A 17052-nucleotide genomic window follows, 5' to 3' on the forward strand; every position below is an offset into this window, starting at 1 on the left:
CAATGAGCTTATAAGCTCTTTGCAGAACAAACAGGCCAGTCTATACAGATCTGATGTCATAAACTAGGGCGGTACACCAGATTCAACTGAATGTCGAGCCAAACTGGGTTGATTTGGGTTAGGATTAGAGTTAGGGATCTGGGTTTGAGCCAAGTCAGGTTATCCCTGCATTGTAGGGGGTTAGATTAGATGACCCTTGGGGTCCCTTCCAACTCTATAATTTTAAGACAGGCCTTGATCAACCTGAGTTGTGACTGATTTAGGGCTGTCAGGGGATGAGCTTTTGGTTGGGATGGGTTCTTCTCCAGTATATTCTCAAACATGCAGGTGTTGATGCTCCTTAACAGGGCCTCCCCTGAGGGGAAGTGGCTTGTGAAGGAGCATCCCACGGGATAAAATCTCTCACTCATTCTACAATGCTGCTGTGATGGCACAACAGCTCCCAGAAGTCTGTTGTCACATTGTAGTTCATAGCACCACCTGTCAGTGGACAAGTGAACTGCTGGTTGATGACAACCTTATCTTTTGTATTATATGTAAGGGTGGAGTTTGAATGGTCATGGTTACAGCCTTGTAATAGGTGATACATTAATGTACAGAATATACACAGCTGCTGATTCAACCACACAGAGACAGGTGTTAGGATATTTCCGTTCCACCTTAAAAGGGAGCAGGCTTTGTGAGTCACAGAGTCTGCGTATTTCCTGTTCACAGGATGTTTATGTTTTCAGTTGCTTTCGTTTTCTCTTCTTCGTGCCTGAACGCTGTAGCAGGCGGTCATGTCTTTTCTTTGTTCTGACCAACATTGAATAAACTGTAAATATGCTCTCCTGCTGTGCATCTTTTGCTGTGTGGATTCTGCTGAAAGAGTGTGCACCAGCCTAAGAATGTGGCAAGCTATTTCTGAGGCTTCGTGTCGCTAATTGCTGATACTGCGTGACTGTGTGACTACGGGAGATCGATGGATCGTCCGGCAGCCGGCTTGGGGGCTCAGATGGACGTTATCTCCCTGGCAGTATCCCAACAACAGGTTCTTCCATAAATTAAGGTGTAATCTGAAAATACAGAGTTTTCTTTTTCCCCAGTTGTGTTCTCTGTAGCCAGCATGGAAGCCAAGTGTGGATTGTATTCGCTTTTCAACTTCCCCACCCAGTAAAATCCTGCTTACCAATACAACCTTGCTTCAATGCCATCATTTTTTTTCTCTAGAAGAGAGAAGCTTTGGGGATGAGTTAACATAGAGAATTAGGGAAGGTGGGTTAACCTTGACCTTCCCTGCCTCTTCTCTGGACCAAATTCTCTGAACCAGGCACATCTATCTCAAAGGTTCCACATACATATCTGTGATGGGAAACTGGGCAGAGAGCAGTCTGAGGGGGATTTGGGGAAAGGAGTCAAGTACCCACTTCCCTGAAAATTATTTCCATCACATTGCCCATCCCCAAACTGATTTTTGTTTTGTTTTAATGAATTAAAGGCCACTGATATGAGTATCATGCAGTTGCATCTAATGTCCAATTAATTAACTCTGTTTTTCCCCCCAATGGGATAAAGCAGAAATGAGCGCCATCTCATTTCCTCTTAAGTAGTGCTGGAAAAATGCCTCTTTCCTTTCACGTTGGCCTCGGCCCAAAAAAGCCACTTTATCCACATCCTCAGCCACTAAGTGATGCTGGAAATGCCCACAAACCAGATAAAATTAAGTGGGAGGCCATACCTGACTTCCACATTGAGATTCACCTACCTTTGTTTATGGCATTTGGTTCCAAATTGTGTAGGCCTGCCTAAGATGTGCCTCAGTGGTTACAAACCATGTGTTGAAGTGATATGCTCTGCAGCAATTATGCATTCAGCTGTGTATCAGTGTGGGGAGAGGGTGTAACTAAACTACTGCGAACACTTAACACTTCTGTGGCACTTAACATCTTCAAATCCTAGGTGAGATCATTAACTAGTAATTAACAGAGTGCTTCAATTATTCTCACTACAAATAAGGCAGGTGATACAGTCCTCACCGCCAGTCCCTGATAACATTTCTTTTTAATGACTTCTCTCTGCAATTCCTTCAGAACTGCTAATTAATTTACTATCTTCTACACAGTTATGTTAGAAGATACATACCGTAGTTTTCTTCCACATGTATGGTTTTCTAGCTAACCTAGGATGAATGAAGATATTGGCAGATACTCACCTAGGCTAATCTAGGATAAATGAAGATACTGAGTATGTACTCAGTAAGGAGCATCAGCAAAGCACATCCTCCTTATGAGCTGTACCTACACAATATTTCCTTCTTCTTTTTTGCAAATATGTTGGTGACATTTGCACCATACATTTTTAAATACATGGTAAAAAAAAAAATAACAACCTTGAGGTGTACATTTAATAAAAATGTAATACGTGAAGTGGTCCATAGGCTCCCTGCTCCAATCTGAGAAGCTCATACAACCTAGAACATATTGTTACAGAAAAGTGATGCACTTCAAATATCAGCTTTGCAGCTGAACAGGTGGTTTATACAACAGTGACCTGCCACAAATTGAAGATGAAACATCAACATTAGTGAATATGAGGGACACCAGGTAGCTGAGCTGAAGGCAATTTTATTTCTTAACTAGAACTGTGATGTGCCAGATCCATCTTCAGAGTGTTGGGAAAGTAATTACCAGAAGGCCCGCCCTACTCTCATTTTGCTCCAAACATGTGAAAATTAAGGCATGTCAATCGAACATGTACAAAGTGCTTTTCTTTACCAGTGGCATATGCATCTCTAGAAATCTTCTGGCTAACCAAGATGGCAGAAAACTCAATTCAGGCACATGCATTCATTGGAATTAATTTAGTACCCAAACTTAATTAATACACATGCAGCAGTATCTTCACACTCTTTAAATGGAGAAATTGTGTGGTATATATTTGGGCCTCGTGGCTCTGCGCTGCAATGGATGAAGAAATAAATTGCTCTTGGGAGGATATTAAAAGAAATTTTCAAATGTGGAGTAGAATGAAACTTTCTTTACTGGGTAGAATGCCGACCATTAAAATGAATTTATTACCAAGGATGTTGTTTTTGTTTCAACCAATACCAGTGATTGGCAACACACTGTTTCAACAAATGACAAAAAGATATTTCTAAATATATATGGCAAGGGGGGAAAACTGAGAATAAAATAAAAATATAAAATATAAAATAGTAATAGATGCGAAAGGGAGAGGAGGTTTTCCCTGCCAGATATGAGATTATATTATGAAGTATCTTGTCTGTGCTGGTTGAAGGAATGGTTGTTATTGAAGAATCCACATATTTTAGACCTAGAAAGTCATGATGATATTTTTGGTTGGCACACTTACTTGTAGTATGAAAAGGTGAAAGTAGTATAATTAGGAAAAAATTGTATGGAGTATGGGCTAAATATAAAAACTTGTTGGAGACCAAAACACCACTATGGCTTTCACCTTTGGAAGCCATAATGGTGAAAAATAAAAATATGATGGAAAATTTGGTAACTTATAGAAATTTGTTAAGAGAAGAAGGTGGAGTTTAAATTAAAAGAATTTAAGGATTTATCAGAGATGTTAACAACATGTTTACAATATCATCATCTAAAGGAAGTACTTAAAAAGCAAGGGTCTGGGGAACAAACATCACAACTAGAGATGTGTTAAACTGTAATGTTAAAGTGGTAATGTTAAATGGGAACATTTATGGAACAGGGATAATATATTTACAGCATGCTATAGTTTAAGAGAAAACTATATGAAAATTCTATATAGATGGTACCTAACACCAAGTAGATTGGCAAAAATGTATAAATCTAAATCAAATATGTGCTGGAAATGTAAAGAGAAAGAAGGTACCTTTTTAATATGTGGTGGTCTTGTAATAAGCTTAAAGCTTACTGGGAAATGATATACAGTGGTGCCTCGCAAGACGAAATTAATTCATTCCGCGATTTTTTTCGTCTTGCGAAGCACGGTGTTGGGAAAGTTTTGGAAAAGCTTCAAAAATCACCAAAGTCTTCAAAAACCTCAAAAAAGGGGGGTGCTTGGGAGGGAGGGAGAGGCGGGCGCGGGGTGTGGGGGGAGGCGGGGCGGAGGTTGCTGCCTGAGCCCCCGGGATCGGTTCGGCTCGCCTTGCTCCGACCCTTTGCACTACAGTCGGTGCCGTCTTGCTGCTGCTGCTGTCGCCGCGGTAGTCAAAACTCCTACCGGCCTAAAAGTTGTCTGGTGCAAAATCCCTTCTGCAGCAGCAGCCCGAAAGAAAGCGAGAGCGCCAGCCAGCCAGCCGCAGGCAGGAGGGAGGGAGGGAGCGTCGGCGACGGTGGATTCCTATTGCCCCTGTTGCTGCTGCAGCCGGCCAGCCAGCCAGAAGCGCGCGAGCGGAGAGGGGCGCATCCAGCCCGTTGGAGAGGAGCGCGGGGGTGCGTCCCCGGTGGCTCCCGAGCTGATCTTGCCTGGACCGGCGCCTTCTGCGCTGCCAAAGGGCGACTCACCTGCTGCCTGCGCTGCGCCGGGACTAATTCGAGCGGGGTGAGGAGAACACACACTCGCGCACACACACACTGAGAGGCAAACTTGCCGCAGCCATCGACATCGCAGGGTTGGAAAGCGCGGAGATGCAGGTAGGGGGCGCCCCTCGCAGGGCGAGCGCCGGAGGGCCCAGGCAGGCGCTCTTGTCACCGCCGGGGCGCTGGGGGGGGGAGAAGGAAGGAGCCCCGTCCGAAGAGCCCCGGAGCCTGGCCTCCCTAACTGGGAGTTGTGGGGAGGGAAGTGTGCGCGCATTGCTATTTTTCACCGAAACAAAGCTCCCTCTCCCTCAGAACCCGCCTTCACGCGTTCTTGCCCCTACGGAGACGCACACCGCATGCTATGAGTTGCTCCTCGAAGTCAAGTCGCAACTGTATTAACGGTTTTAAGAAAAAGGAAACAAACTTGCAAGACGTTTCCGTCTTGCGAAGCAAGCCCATAGGGAAAATCGTCTTGCGAAGCAACTCAAAAACGGAAAACCCTTTTGTCTTGCGAGTTTTCCGTCTTGCGAGGCATTCGTCTTGCGAGGTACCACTGTATAACGAACTGAAAAAGATGTTTAAGATAACATTTATTTTTAAAAAACCAGAAGCTTTTCTTTGGGGAATTATGGGATCAGAACTACCTAAACAGTTTAGAAATTTATTTATGTATGAAGCCACCACTGCAAAAATGTTATTTCCCCAATAATAGAAGTAAGAAGAGGTTCTGACAAAAGAAGAATAGATACAGAAGTTAATGGACTACGCAGAAACGGCGAAACTTACCGAGAGAATAAGAAACCAAGATAACAATTTTTAAAGAACGGAATGGAAATGGTTTATTGAGTATTTACAAACAAACTGTAAAAAGATTAAGAAATTGACAGGATTAATGTAAAAACCTGCAGTTTCAATATGTATATGGGATATATTTGGGAATAGATATATAAAATAATATGTTAATTTGGAGTATGCAGGAAGATGAAAAGAAATGTAAAGAACCATAGAAAGAGGGGGAAGGGAGTCAGAGTTTGAAATGTTAAAATTATGATTGAATATTTGTTGTAATATATCTAAATGAAAGTTATATATATAAAATCTTTAAAAAGAAGAAAAATAATTGCTCTTTGCTGGGCTTAACTAGAAACTAGAATTGGATGAATAAGCAAAGATTCAGCACTGTGTTAGAAAGATGTAGACACAAACAGTGCACTTTTAACCTTATTAAAAAGAAAGGAAAAAAATGAATAGAAAGCTGAAGCCAAGGAAGTTTGAGCTATTTGCTTAGGACTAAAGGAAGAAAATATTGCTACTGTGTCAGCAAATGGCCAGCTGTTAGTTTCCTTAATTTAGAAACTGAATCGTCAGACATAATGGTTCCATTTTGAGCCCACTCAACTTGTCCTTGGATGATTCATCAGACAATCCTGGATTTTCTTCCAGAGAAACTTGTACCATGAACAAGAAAGCCTTTGAAGAAGGCACCTTTGTTTATAAGGAATAGAAAAAAAATATCAAAATTATATTCATGGTACTCTGTTAAAAGTATGGGGCATTGGGGGAAGTATTGAACTGGAACACCCAGCGCCTTGGTTCTGGAGGTTTGCCATCTACGCCACCAATATTGTGTCCCTACCCTAAGTCACACAGGTTGCGCTTTGTTCTAGGGTGGCACCAACATTTCAGAACCAGTTTTGCCATTTTCCTAAACCATTAGTCAGCTGGTCTCAAGCATCTGACCTCCAACAGGTCCTATAAATCCCTTTTGGGTATGCATCTGCCCCCCTTCAGAGTGAAAGGGTTAATTTGCTTCATGTAACATTTAAATGCAAGCCTCCTGTAATCTGCACTTCCCAAAAAGAATATACAAACCTAAATGCAGCTTTAAAAAATTGTGCTTCTCTAAATTTTGTAATGTGGTTCTCCAACCCAAAAAGTGTGATAGACAGACAGACAGTTTTAGATGGATTTGTTCAAATAAATTAGGCTCATTACACAACAAACAGTTCTATGCACACTGGAACTAGCTCTGTTAACTCCTTTTCATGAAGACCGAAAGAACTTACAACATAAGGAACATAAGGAACTTCCTTTGGAGGCCTGCCAATTTATACCACAGTATTGGAAGAACTTGGATCATTTGCAGCTTATATTTTGGAGACAGTAAATATGGATGATTGCTTTGATGCAAAAACTTATCAAATGGCACTGAACGTTCTCAAGACACTGATGACTAAATGGAAATATGATATCCATTTATAACCTGCTCAAATAAAAATAATAAAATTTGGCACCCACCACATGGCTGGTTATGGAACAATGTATCCCCACTGTTAAAACCATCTTCTCCTACTTGAGGCGGCTGGGAGTGGGTAAATTTGTTACTGTTGGTAGTTTAACTTTATAACATGTATTTAATGAAACTCCATAGAACTTTCTTTTAAAAATGAAAATGAATATTAGGTGATAGTGTGCATGCATTAGGAAAACTGTTTGCAGGAAGATTTGAATATACTGTAAGACATTTGTTGTTGTTGTTTAGTCGTGTCCGACTCTTCGTGACCCCATGGACCGGAGCACGCCCAGCACTCCTGTCTTCCACTGCCTCCCGCAGTTTGGTCAAACTCATGCTGGTAGCTTCGAGAACACTGTCCAACCATCTCGTCCTCTGTCGTCCCCTTCTCCTTGTACCCTCAATCTTTATCAACATCAGGGTCTTTTCTAGGGAGTCTTCTCTTCTCATGAGGTGGCCAAAGTATTGGAGCCTCAGCTTCATTATTTGTCCTTCCAGTGAGCACTCAGGGCTGATTTCCTTCAGAATGGAGAGGTTTGATCTTCTTGCAGTCCATGTAAGACATGCTTGCCTTAAAAAATGTGTATGAAGATAATGTGTCCTGAAATTTATGAGGGCTTAAAAACACACACCAGAAATTGATGTGGAAATATGGTGAACCAAAATTATTATTTTGGGGGGGGGGGAAGTGAGAGGAACTTAAACTGGCAGATTCGTCTATCCCTAACAGAAACCTAGGATGGAAGGAACAAAGAGCTTCTACATGAAGTCACTTGTCTTACATCTGTTGGTATATAGAGGGTATGAAAAATCCAAATAAATAATTCTAAATACTGTCTTAATACAACATAGGATTAGGAGTCAGGTCATATCCTTTCTCAATATCCAGATACGGGGGGGGGGGGTAGTTTTATCTGTAAATCTGTCTGTATGCCAGAATTCATAAAAAAAGTTTTTAAAAAACCAGGTAATACATCAACACATACAAGCAATATTTCAAGAATATAAATCCTTAGATTGATTGCATTAGTACCCCATGATCAATGTTTAAGAAATGAAAAGCCATAAATCTTTCTGGAATATTATAGAAAGGTCAAGTGGGATTAATTCAATTGCACAACTTATTGGAATTAAAATTGCAGTTCACATGGCTTGCTGATTAAGAAGAAATGTCCCATTAATTTCAACATATCTGCCTGGATCTACATTCCAACCTTAGGATAATTAAAAAAAGGAACATGCCACTTACAGCTTTGAGCAGATACCATGAGTTGCACCCAATGTTGGGCATGCTCAGACCCACTGAAACGACATTTTGTAATGGGTTTTCTCTGCTTTAGATACAAGTGCATGCCATTACAACTCAACACACAAGAGGGTAAGGCTAAGTTCAACCTAGGCTGCCATCTATGATGGATACACTACAGCGGGAAGAGAGTAAACTCTCACTGAACAATATTAAAAAATAGAAGGTTTGATATGGACAAATAAATTATTCTATGATATAGATCTAGGTGCTCCTTTGGGCACTTAAGTTCTCATCCACATCAGACTTTAAAATGTAAGAATATACACATTAAACTGAGACAGGAAGCAAACAGGCAGTCAACTAAGCTCTTTTAAAAATTGATGTGATATTGGTGAAGTGGGTAGTGCTTGGCAAAATGATGGCAGCCACTTCCGATATGAGTGGAAGCTTCCAGCGGCCGCCCATAGTATAATGCATCACAGCAAACCTTTATTATCTGTCTGTCTGTCTGTCTGTCTGTCTGTCTGTCTGTCTGTCTGTCTTGTTTGCTATATTTAGAGACTGTAGTTCAACCATCTTCAAGAGTAGCTCCATGGAGAGTACATCATAGCCTGACCTGGAAATTGCCAAAGCAGAAAGGTAGGCAGATGTCTGAGCCTGGGAGATTCAAATTACATTTCAGTGTGGATTCAGAAGTTTCGAATAACAATCTGGAAATACATTATGGCTGACACACGAGCCTGAAATATATACTTGCAGGGGTTTTCCATGTACAAGATGGAGACAGGATGTGTTCCTGTGTCCATTGCCAACATCACACACCCTGCTGGCCCTGCTTCCTTTGTATTTAAGGACATACAAAGAGTCTGATGGATCAGGCCAATGGTCTATTCTCATACCCTCCAACATTCCTTGGATGGAAATAGGGACCGGCCTGTGAGCTCAGAGTGGAGACATCTGCGGCAGAGTGATTACATGTGAACAGCAGAGATGAGCAGCTGCTCTTACATCACATATGTCCAAGCTGAATGCATGGAACCGGGAAGCACAGTGTTGTTCCACTTTGTGCACATGAAATTCCCGCAGTGTGTAGCATGTGGTCATACAGACAAACAAAAACATCAGCCCTGTTAACACCTATTTCTGGTAGGATCATAATTCGTCACTGATTGAATATAAATCATGGAGAAATCTCTACCTGATACTGGTGGCCTGGCTCTGACTGATAACAATTCTGGATATGCAGATAGTGCCTAGTGCTCTCCCATGGAGTCTTCACAATGTAAAATACCCCCCCCATCCTTCCCTATACATCTTGCCTGTCATTAAGATGGCCATCTGGCTAGTAAATAATGGTAATGATTATGCCAACACAGGAAAGGATGCAAACATACCCCGATTCCAAGCGATTGCTTTACCACTTACGAAAATAGATTAAAACCATAACTCACTGTAAGTCATGCACAGCAACCTGTTGCATCAAAATACAGAATATTCTCAAGCCTCATCTGTTAGCTTACTGAAGTCACATTTGTCCGAATCAAATGGATGTCCTTGCTGTACAAAAAAAGGTCTTTTCTCCCTTTTTGGCATTTGTTGTTACTTTGAAACCTTTTCTCCCCTTCCCCCCTTTCTCTTTTTCAATGTTTTCTAAAGGCAGGGCTTTGTACCTTTAAACAGAGCTGAGTAACACTGTGAGCACCCTGTAGCATCACTAGGACTAGACCACAGGGTGGAGATCTGGGGCCCTCTGCACCGTGGGGGGTCCCCTAAATGATGACACCACAGCAGCAAGCCTTGAAGGTTCATCACTTGCAACTTCTTTGCAATGTATTGGCAGGTAGCTAAAGATCCAGCAAGATACTGTGAGATGTAAAACTGCAGTCAAGTACAACATTCCTACAACGGACATGTTAGGGGATGTTTTGTACCACTCAGGAGAAGACTTCCTGTTTCTTCCTGAGCTAGGACAGACTTGAGGAGGGTGTGGTCTGTTGTGCTAAGCATGGAGGAGCACACGGCCTCCATGTTCTGATCAGGGTGTGTTCTCCATTTTGTATGTTGCTGTGTGTTTGGAGAAGTGACTGCTTAGTTGAAATCACTTGGGACTAACTTCTTTATGGAATGCTTCTAGTTTTTATGTAACCTAAACCTGCCTTCAGGGATATGTCTGTAAACCTGAATGAATCTGTGAGTAAACTACTTTTATATTAATGTTCTTGTGTTTATTCTTTTTAAGAGGAATTAGAAAGGATTTTTCCAGGAAGGAAAATAATAGTAAGACTCAGGTGAGTCAGCAACACGCTGATCGCTGCGTAATTTAAAAAGGGGGATGTTTGGAACTCGGCTAGAATATGGAACTTGCTAGCGCAAGTTAGGAAGGATATCATTAAATAATAGATCCTCTCCTGCCTCCCTAATCATCCCCACAGTTACCATGGGGGAGGACTGTGTGCAAGGCGGGGTTGCAAAAAAGGAGCAGCATGAGGATGGAGGTGGGAAAACTAGGTGCAAAGAAGAACTGAATAACAGAAGAAAAAAGCTTCAGAAATGGAGTTAAGAAGGTGAAAGAGGGCCTTAGAAGATGCATGGGGTTGAAAGGGGAAGGTTTAGGGTGTTGTGATGGGAGGAGTTGCAGAGGAGGTATGCTGGTCCCAAGGGTTAACCGTGCGGCAAGGTCCGAGTCCAGTTCGAGGTCGAGGGTGTGGTATGGAGGCCGTCCGTCAAAGCTGAAGCGGTCCAAGACAGGGAGTCGGGTGAGATCAGGAACTCTGGCAGAAGAGCAGGACAGGGTGCAGGCAGGAACAGGCTACCAACAATGTTGCTCCCACAACCTGGAACTGGGGCTGACTGGCTTTTATCTACCCTGAGGCATAGGGCGGACCCGGTCCACAGGAGACTTGCCTCTCCTGTCCTGGAGACGAGCACTCCTCCTGCGGGGAACTTAGTTCCCTCCGCCTCTCTGCCCTGAGCCTCTGCAGCTCAGGAGAGGTTGGAAGGTTACCGGACCCAGAGGCAACTTCAGCTTCCCCTGATGGGACTGAGAGTGGAGCACCTGCAGGCAATGGGTCCTCCATCACCTCAGGAGCCAAAGCAGACTCAGCTGATGCCTGCACCTGAGGATCCAGCACAGGTGAGGACCCTTCAGGCTCAAGCCCCAGCCCTGGCTCAGCTGGTTCTGGCGGCGGGGACTCCTGTGCAGGCTGGGATTCCTAAGGTTCAGCCTCCGGGTCCGAATCCCAGGCCATCACAGGAGGTGTCAGTGAGCAACACAGGTAGGGGGCAGAGCTCCCTGCTTAGTTTTATTTACAAAGCAGGTGCACTGCCATAATGACAGTGACATGGGTAACGCTGTGGTCTAAACCACTGTGCCTCTTGGGCTTGCCGATCGGAAGGTCAGCAGTTCGACTCCCTGCAACAGAGTGAGCTCCCGTTGCTCTGTCCCAGCTCCTGCCAACCTAGCAGTTTGAAAGCATGCCAGTGCAAGTAGATAAATAGGTATCACTCCGGTGGGAAGGTAAACAGTGTTACTGTGTGCTCTGGCTTCTGTCATTGTGTTCCATTGCACCAGAAGCGGTTTAGTTAACAGTGCTTTTTATAGATTGTGATTGTTTCACTGATGATTTGTTAATTATTCTATATTATTCTAGCTGCATTTGTGCTGTTCTATTATATTCTTTCATGTTATTGTCTTTTATTGTTTGTAAGCTGCTTTGTGATTCATCTGAATGAAAAGCAGCATAGAAATATAATTAATCAAATCAAACCATGCATTCTATTTACTCATCAATATAAAATCTTAGTAGGAATTAAGTGATGTGGAACTTTGGGAACTGGATGGAAAGGCAGATGGACAGACAGGCTTTCTGCTTTCATCCCCCTTATTCTTGTTCTTTAGTTTCTTGACGTTTTCTTTGCTTGCCTTTTAGCATTTTCAAGTTCTTCATCGTCTTTGGTTTCTTTTCCGCTCTCTCTCCCCCGCTCCATGTGCTCCTCTTTTCGTTATTCCCTGTGCAGTGACTGAAGCCAGACTTCACACATGCAGTGTGAAGTCTGATTTCTAACCACTGCTCCAGCAAGGGGGAAAAAAACTATATGCTTAAAAAACCTGCACACTGAAACATTAAGAAGCATATTTATTTGAACCGTACCTCCAAGGTGTTTGAAAAGGGCTCAGCACTTGGGCCCCTGGAGAAGGTATTCAAGTGAGAATGGAAGGAGGAGAATAGCAATTACCTTTCGGAATGGAAGTTTCCAGGTGCAATTCCCAGTGCATTTCTGATTCCCTCCAGGAGGAAATGGCTCCCCCTTTTCAGAAGAATTTATTTCGCCTGGATTGCTTTTAAATCAGTGACATGCTGCTTCTCTTGGCATGACTAGTGGGCATGTCTCCCCATTTTTGTAGCCACTGAAGAGTTTTTTGCAGTTTCTGAAAAAAAGAGTCGAAGGCATCTGTTGTTTGCCCCCAAAACAGAACAGACAGTCACAAGTGCAGATCAAGGCACTACAAGGAGCTGATGGAACTTTATCTCAAAGGACCCTTGTTGCAACCTAAAACTGGAAGCTTGGTAAAGAAGGGGGGGGAAGCACCACCGTTTTGCTTTTTTAAAAACGAATTTATCTGCATAAATGGATAAAATATACATATTCCTAAGATTAGATTCAATCTGTGGCCTGAGAAATTTCAGCCTTGACCTGAGAAAGCGTTTTACCTGCTGATGCATTGATTGTCCAGCTTATAATAGAAACGTAGAGCCTGTATACACACCCTATGTTGTATTTCAACCCATTCTCTCTTCCTATGCAATATAACACTGACCTACCTGACTGGGATGTTATAAGGATTACGGTAATATTGCTCTGATGATCATGAGCTTGTGGTAACATGGAGCTGGGCTTTTTCATTGGTGGCGCTGGTGTTGCGAAATGACCCTGCTGCTGAAACATAAGAAGCCCCCATCAGTGCTGGCATTCTGTCCGCTCTTGAATGCATACCTGTTCCAAGGCAAGCATTCCCCTAAACTTGAACTTCCTGATCTAATTGTTTTAATTGCTCATTTAAACTGTTTAAATGGCTATGCATTTTAAATGAGCCTGTTTTCTTCCTTTCTTCAAAAAAAAAACAACAAAAAAAAACAACAACCACAACCACCCCAACAACAGCCATAAATGTTAACTAATACTTTTTAATGTTGTTTTGGTGGAATTGTTGTAGTGTGTGTTGCAATTACATACGGATTTCATTCCTGTAAACCTCTTAGAAGCCATTTCGTCATGAGAGGTGAATATGAGTAAATAAAGTATAAGCTTTTAACACATGAAACATACACTATATATGCTAAGAGGCTGATGTCATGGTGTTATTCTCCTCTTATTGTCCCACTCTGTGCCATTAAGAATGCTTAGTCATTGTGCTAATACCCCACAACTGTCCTGGGGAAAGTGGGGCATTTTTTTTCATGTGAGAGAGTGGCAGCCACTATGGGTGCCACATTCTCACCCTGGGGAAAAAAATTCACCTAGGAGTGCAGCCCAGAAGATGGGCATCCCATCATGTTGGAGGATATGCTAATGTGATCTGTGTGGGGTGGAATTCCAATCCAGGGTTGGGACCACCCACAAAGAGTTCTCATGTATGGAGCTTCCCAATATAGTTCCCAACAAATTCTTATGTATGGGGAAAAGGATAGGACAGAACTGGGCCTGCCTCAGTATTGGTAGTAGTAGTAGTAGTAGTAGTAGCAGTAGTAGTAGTGGCTGCATTCCAGCATTTATGCTTGAACATTGTTTCTTGTTTTTTGTTTTTTTAAATATTTTATTTAGGATTTTCTTGTTTTACAGAAGTGTAATGCCTCGTATTTTTTTCCTCCCATGTAACATTTTTACAAATCCGTTTCATTTGTTGAGGCATTAGGGGGAGAAGGGAAGAAAAAAAAAGGAAAATGTTTCTGAACTTGAATATATACAGTGCTATTTTTCTAGAAAAAGAGGTGCCAGAACTCACCAAGGACGCCTCTTTTGTTCTCTTATAATGGCAATGGCGCCCACCCGAGAGGTCACAGAACTGGGTTTTGGAGAGTTCCAGCTGAAAAAAGTAATATATCTATATCTATATCTGAATGAAATGAAATGAAAAGGTAGAGCCTCTTTACTGCAACAGTGAGTCAGAACATTTTGGCAAGAGTGCCAGTTAGCCACAGTTCGTTGGCTTTCTTGATAAAATAAATTAGCAGCTAAATACTGTCATCACCTGAATTAATTCATTGTCAGAATTAAGTTTCTGCCATCCCTAATACAGTGGGCTATTAGCGCTTCATTGCTGGAAGCTTCGTTCTTATCCTCTCCTGTTCTTGTGATAAGGGCTACATCAAGTGTTTTTTAGGCTTCCTGCCTGAACTCATTCTGTCATAGTGGAACAGTTGATATTTCACACCAAATTTTTTTTTTAAGGATAACCGTACTTCAAGGACAAGTCATCTGATCAAAGGGTGCCACAAATCTTCACAGAAATGACGGATGGGAAATCATAAAAAAAATTATTTACGGGAACGGCCATTGCAGATTTAAGATGCTCCCCTCTGTCCATTTTGCCATAACTCTCAACTTTGAAATAACCCCTAATTCTTAGTATTCCCATTATCACACTGCCTGCATTGTATGATAGCCTTTTTTTCTTTCTTCTTTGTAGAGAACCTGTTCTGGCCCCCTATGCAGAAAGAGATAAAAGCTAACAAATGTAAAATGTTTAAAGGCAATATGTTTTTTTTTTATGTTGTATACTGTATTCTAGCATAAAATCTACACACTTCACATAATATCAGATGGAGAACTGCCAGATAGTACCAACTACTTATTTGGTACACCCTGCCAGAGATTTATCATCTGTTTTAAAATATGTTTGATTCACAAAGATGGCTCTTTTTCAAAGACAAAGTGCCCTTGAATAAGGAACACTATCCATAAGATATAGGTTTACACTCCCAGTCCCCACTTCTCTGAGTGGCATGCTGCTCTTGAAAAATTTTTTACATGTTCAGTCTCCTTGAGAAGTGCAGAGTATGTTCTGAAGACTCAACATATATCAGCTAATTTATAAATATAGTTGTGTGGAGGGGCAGAAAAACAATCAAAGTTCTATTAAGTAAAGGTAAAGGACAGTTACGTCCAGTCAAAGGTGACTCTGGGGTTGCGCTCATCTTGCTTTCAGGCCAAGGGAGCTGGCGTTTGTCCACAGACAGTTTTCTGGGTCATGTGGCCAGCAGGACTAAGCCGCTTATGGCGCAACGGGACACCGTGAGAGAAACCAGAGTGCATGGAAACGCCATTTACCTTCCCACCACAGGGGTACCTATTTATCTACTTAAATGAGCTGAAAGGGAGGCTTTGGGGGAAGCATCTTAACTGACTTTTTAAAAAGCACATACTCATTTTTACATTTTTTTTTGTGTTTGCCTCAAAAGATGGCAAAATGACTTACTGATTTGGAAAGCATTACCCTCACTCTGAATGGGCTTCATTTGCACTCAGTGATGTCAACATATAACCAAACCTGGGACTACATTAGTAAAAACAACAACAGTGTTTCGACCAGATGGCACTGGAGAGCAATAAAATAAAATAAAATCTTGGTGATTTTCTATAGGTTTTCCCCCCTTTTGTTATAACAATTTAATTTCTGACTTATTTATAGTGTTTCTTTTCCTGTGTGTAGATCCACCTCTGATGTGTAGTAGCACGATGGCATTTTTATTCATTATGGGATGTCTTATGACAATGAAATAAGCCTTACCCATCGGAATGGGGTGTGTGTGCTAAGACAGTAGCTGGTGAAAGAATCGATGGTAGCAAACAAGATTTTAAAAGCTGAGAATCTTATCAAATTAAGAGTTTGGGGGGAACTCCTTCCACCATAGCTAAAATGGGAGAAGAGCCAACAGAGCTCTGGTCTTAATGCTGAATCTGCTTCCCCAAAACAACTATATACATGCAACTCCTTAAGGCTTATTCCCCACCCCACTTACTCGGTCAGTCTGCCCATTCACAGTCATTTTACACATGCTTGAAAATAAAGTGGAAGAGTGCAGGACTATTCTGTTTCAGATTGCAAGTGTGTACAAGGGCACCCTATTTTTAAACACTCCCCTGCGGAAAGAAATCCCTGGATGTAGTAATCTAGCATGTCAAGGCAAGAGCTATTCTTAAACAGGCTGGTTTACAGGGAGTTCTCAGTACTAGCTGTACCGTTGACTGAATAATAAACCATCACCACCACCACCATCATCATCATTGTTATCATAATCTAGCGGTATGCTCCTATGCGTACAGTGGGAGTTTGAATGGCCTCTAAATTGGCTTAAAGAAAGTAAATGTAGCAATAAAGAAGCTTTGCATGTCAAGGTCCCCAAGCCACCCACAAATAAAACACAATTCATACAGAATTTTTGTTTAAGGTTTTTGGCAAAAAAAATTGGCCACAACTTTATTGATTACCGAATGTGAGTGGTTGCTTAGGCATTGGTTTGCAACTATCTGTTCCAGCCTAGAGGTAGGAACAGAACTAACATCCGCAAGCCTGCGAAAGTCAATAAGGGAAAACATTTTGGGGAGAGAATAGAGCTGGGTGCCAGGCCCTCATTGTTGTTGTTTAGTTGTTTAGTTGTGTCCGACTCTTCGTGACCCCATGGACTAGAGCACGCCAGGCACTCCTGTCTTCCACTGCCTCCCGCAGTTTGGTCAAACTCATACTGGTAGCTTCGAGAACACTGTCCCACCATCTCGTCCTTTGTTGTCCCCTTCTCCTTGTGCCCTCCATCTTTTCCAACTTCAGGGTCTTTTCCAGTGAGAGCCAGTGTGGTGTAGTGGTTAAGAGCGGTAGTCACGTAATCTGGGTAACCGGGTTCGCATCTCCGCTCCTCCACATGCAGCTGCTGGGTGACCTTGGGCCAGTCATACTTCTTTGAAGTCTCTCAGCCCCACTCACCTCACAGAGTGTTTGTTGTGGG

Source organism: Podarcis muralis, chromosome Z (assembly GCF_964188315.1).
Source record: "Podarcis muralis chromosome Z, rPodMur119.hap1.1, whole genome shotgun sequence".
NCBI lineage: Eukaryota > Metazoa > Chordata > Lepidosauria > Squamata > Lacertidae > Podarcis > Podarcis muralis.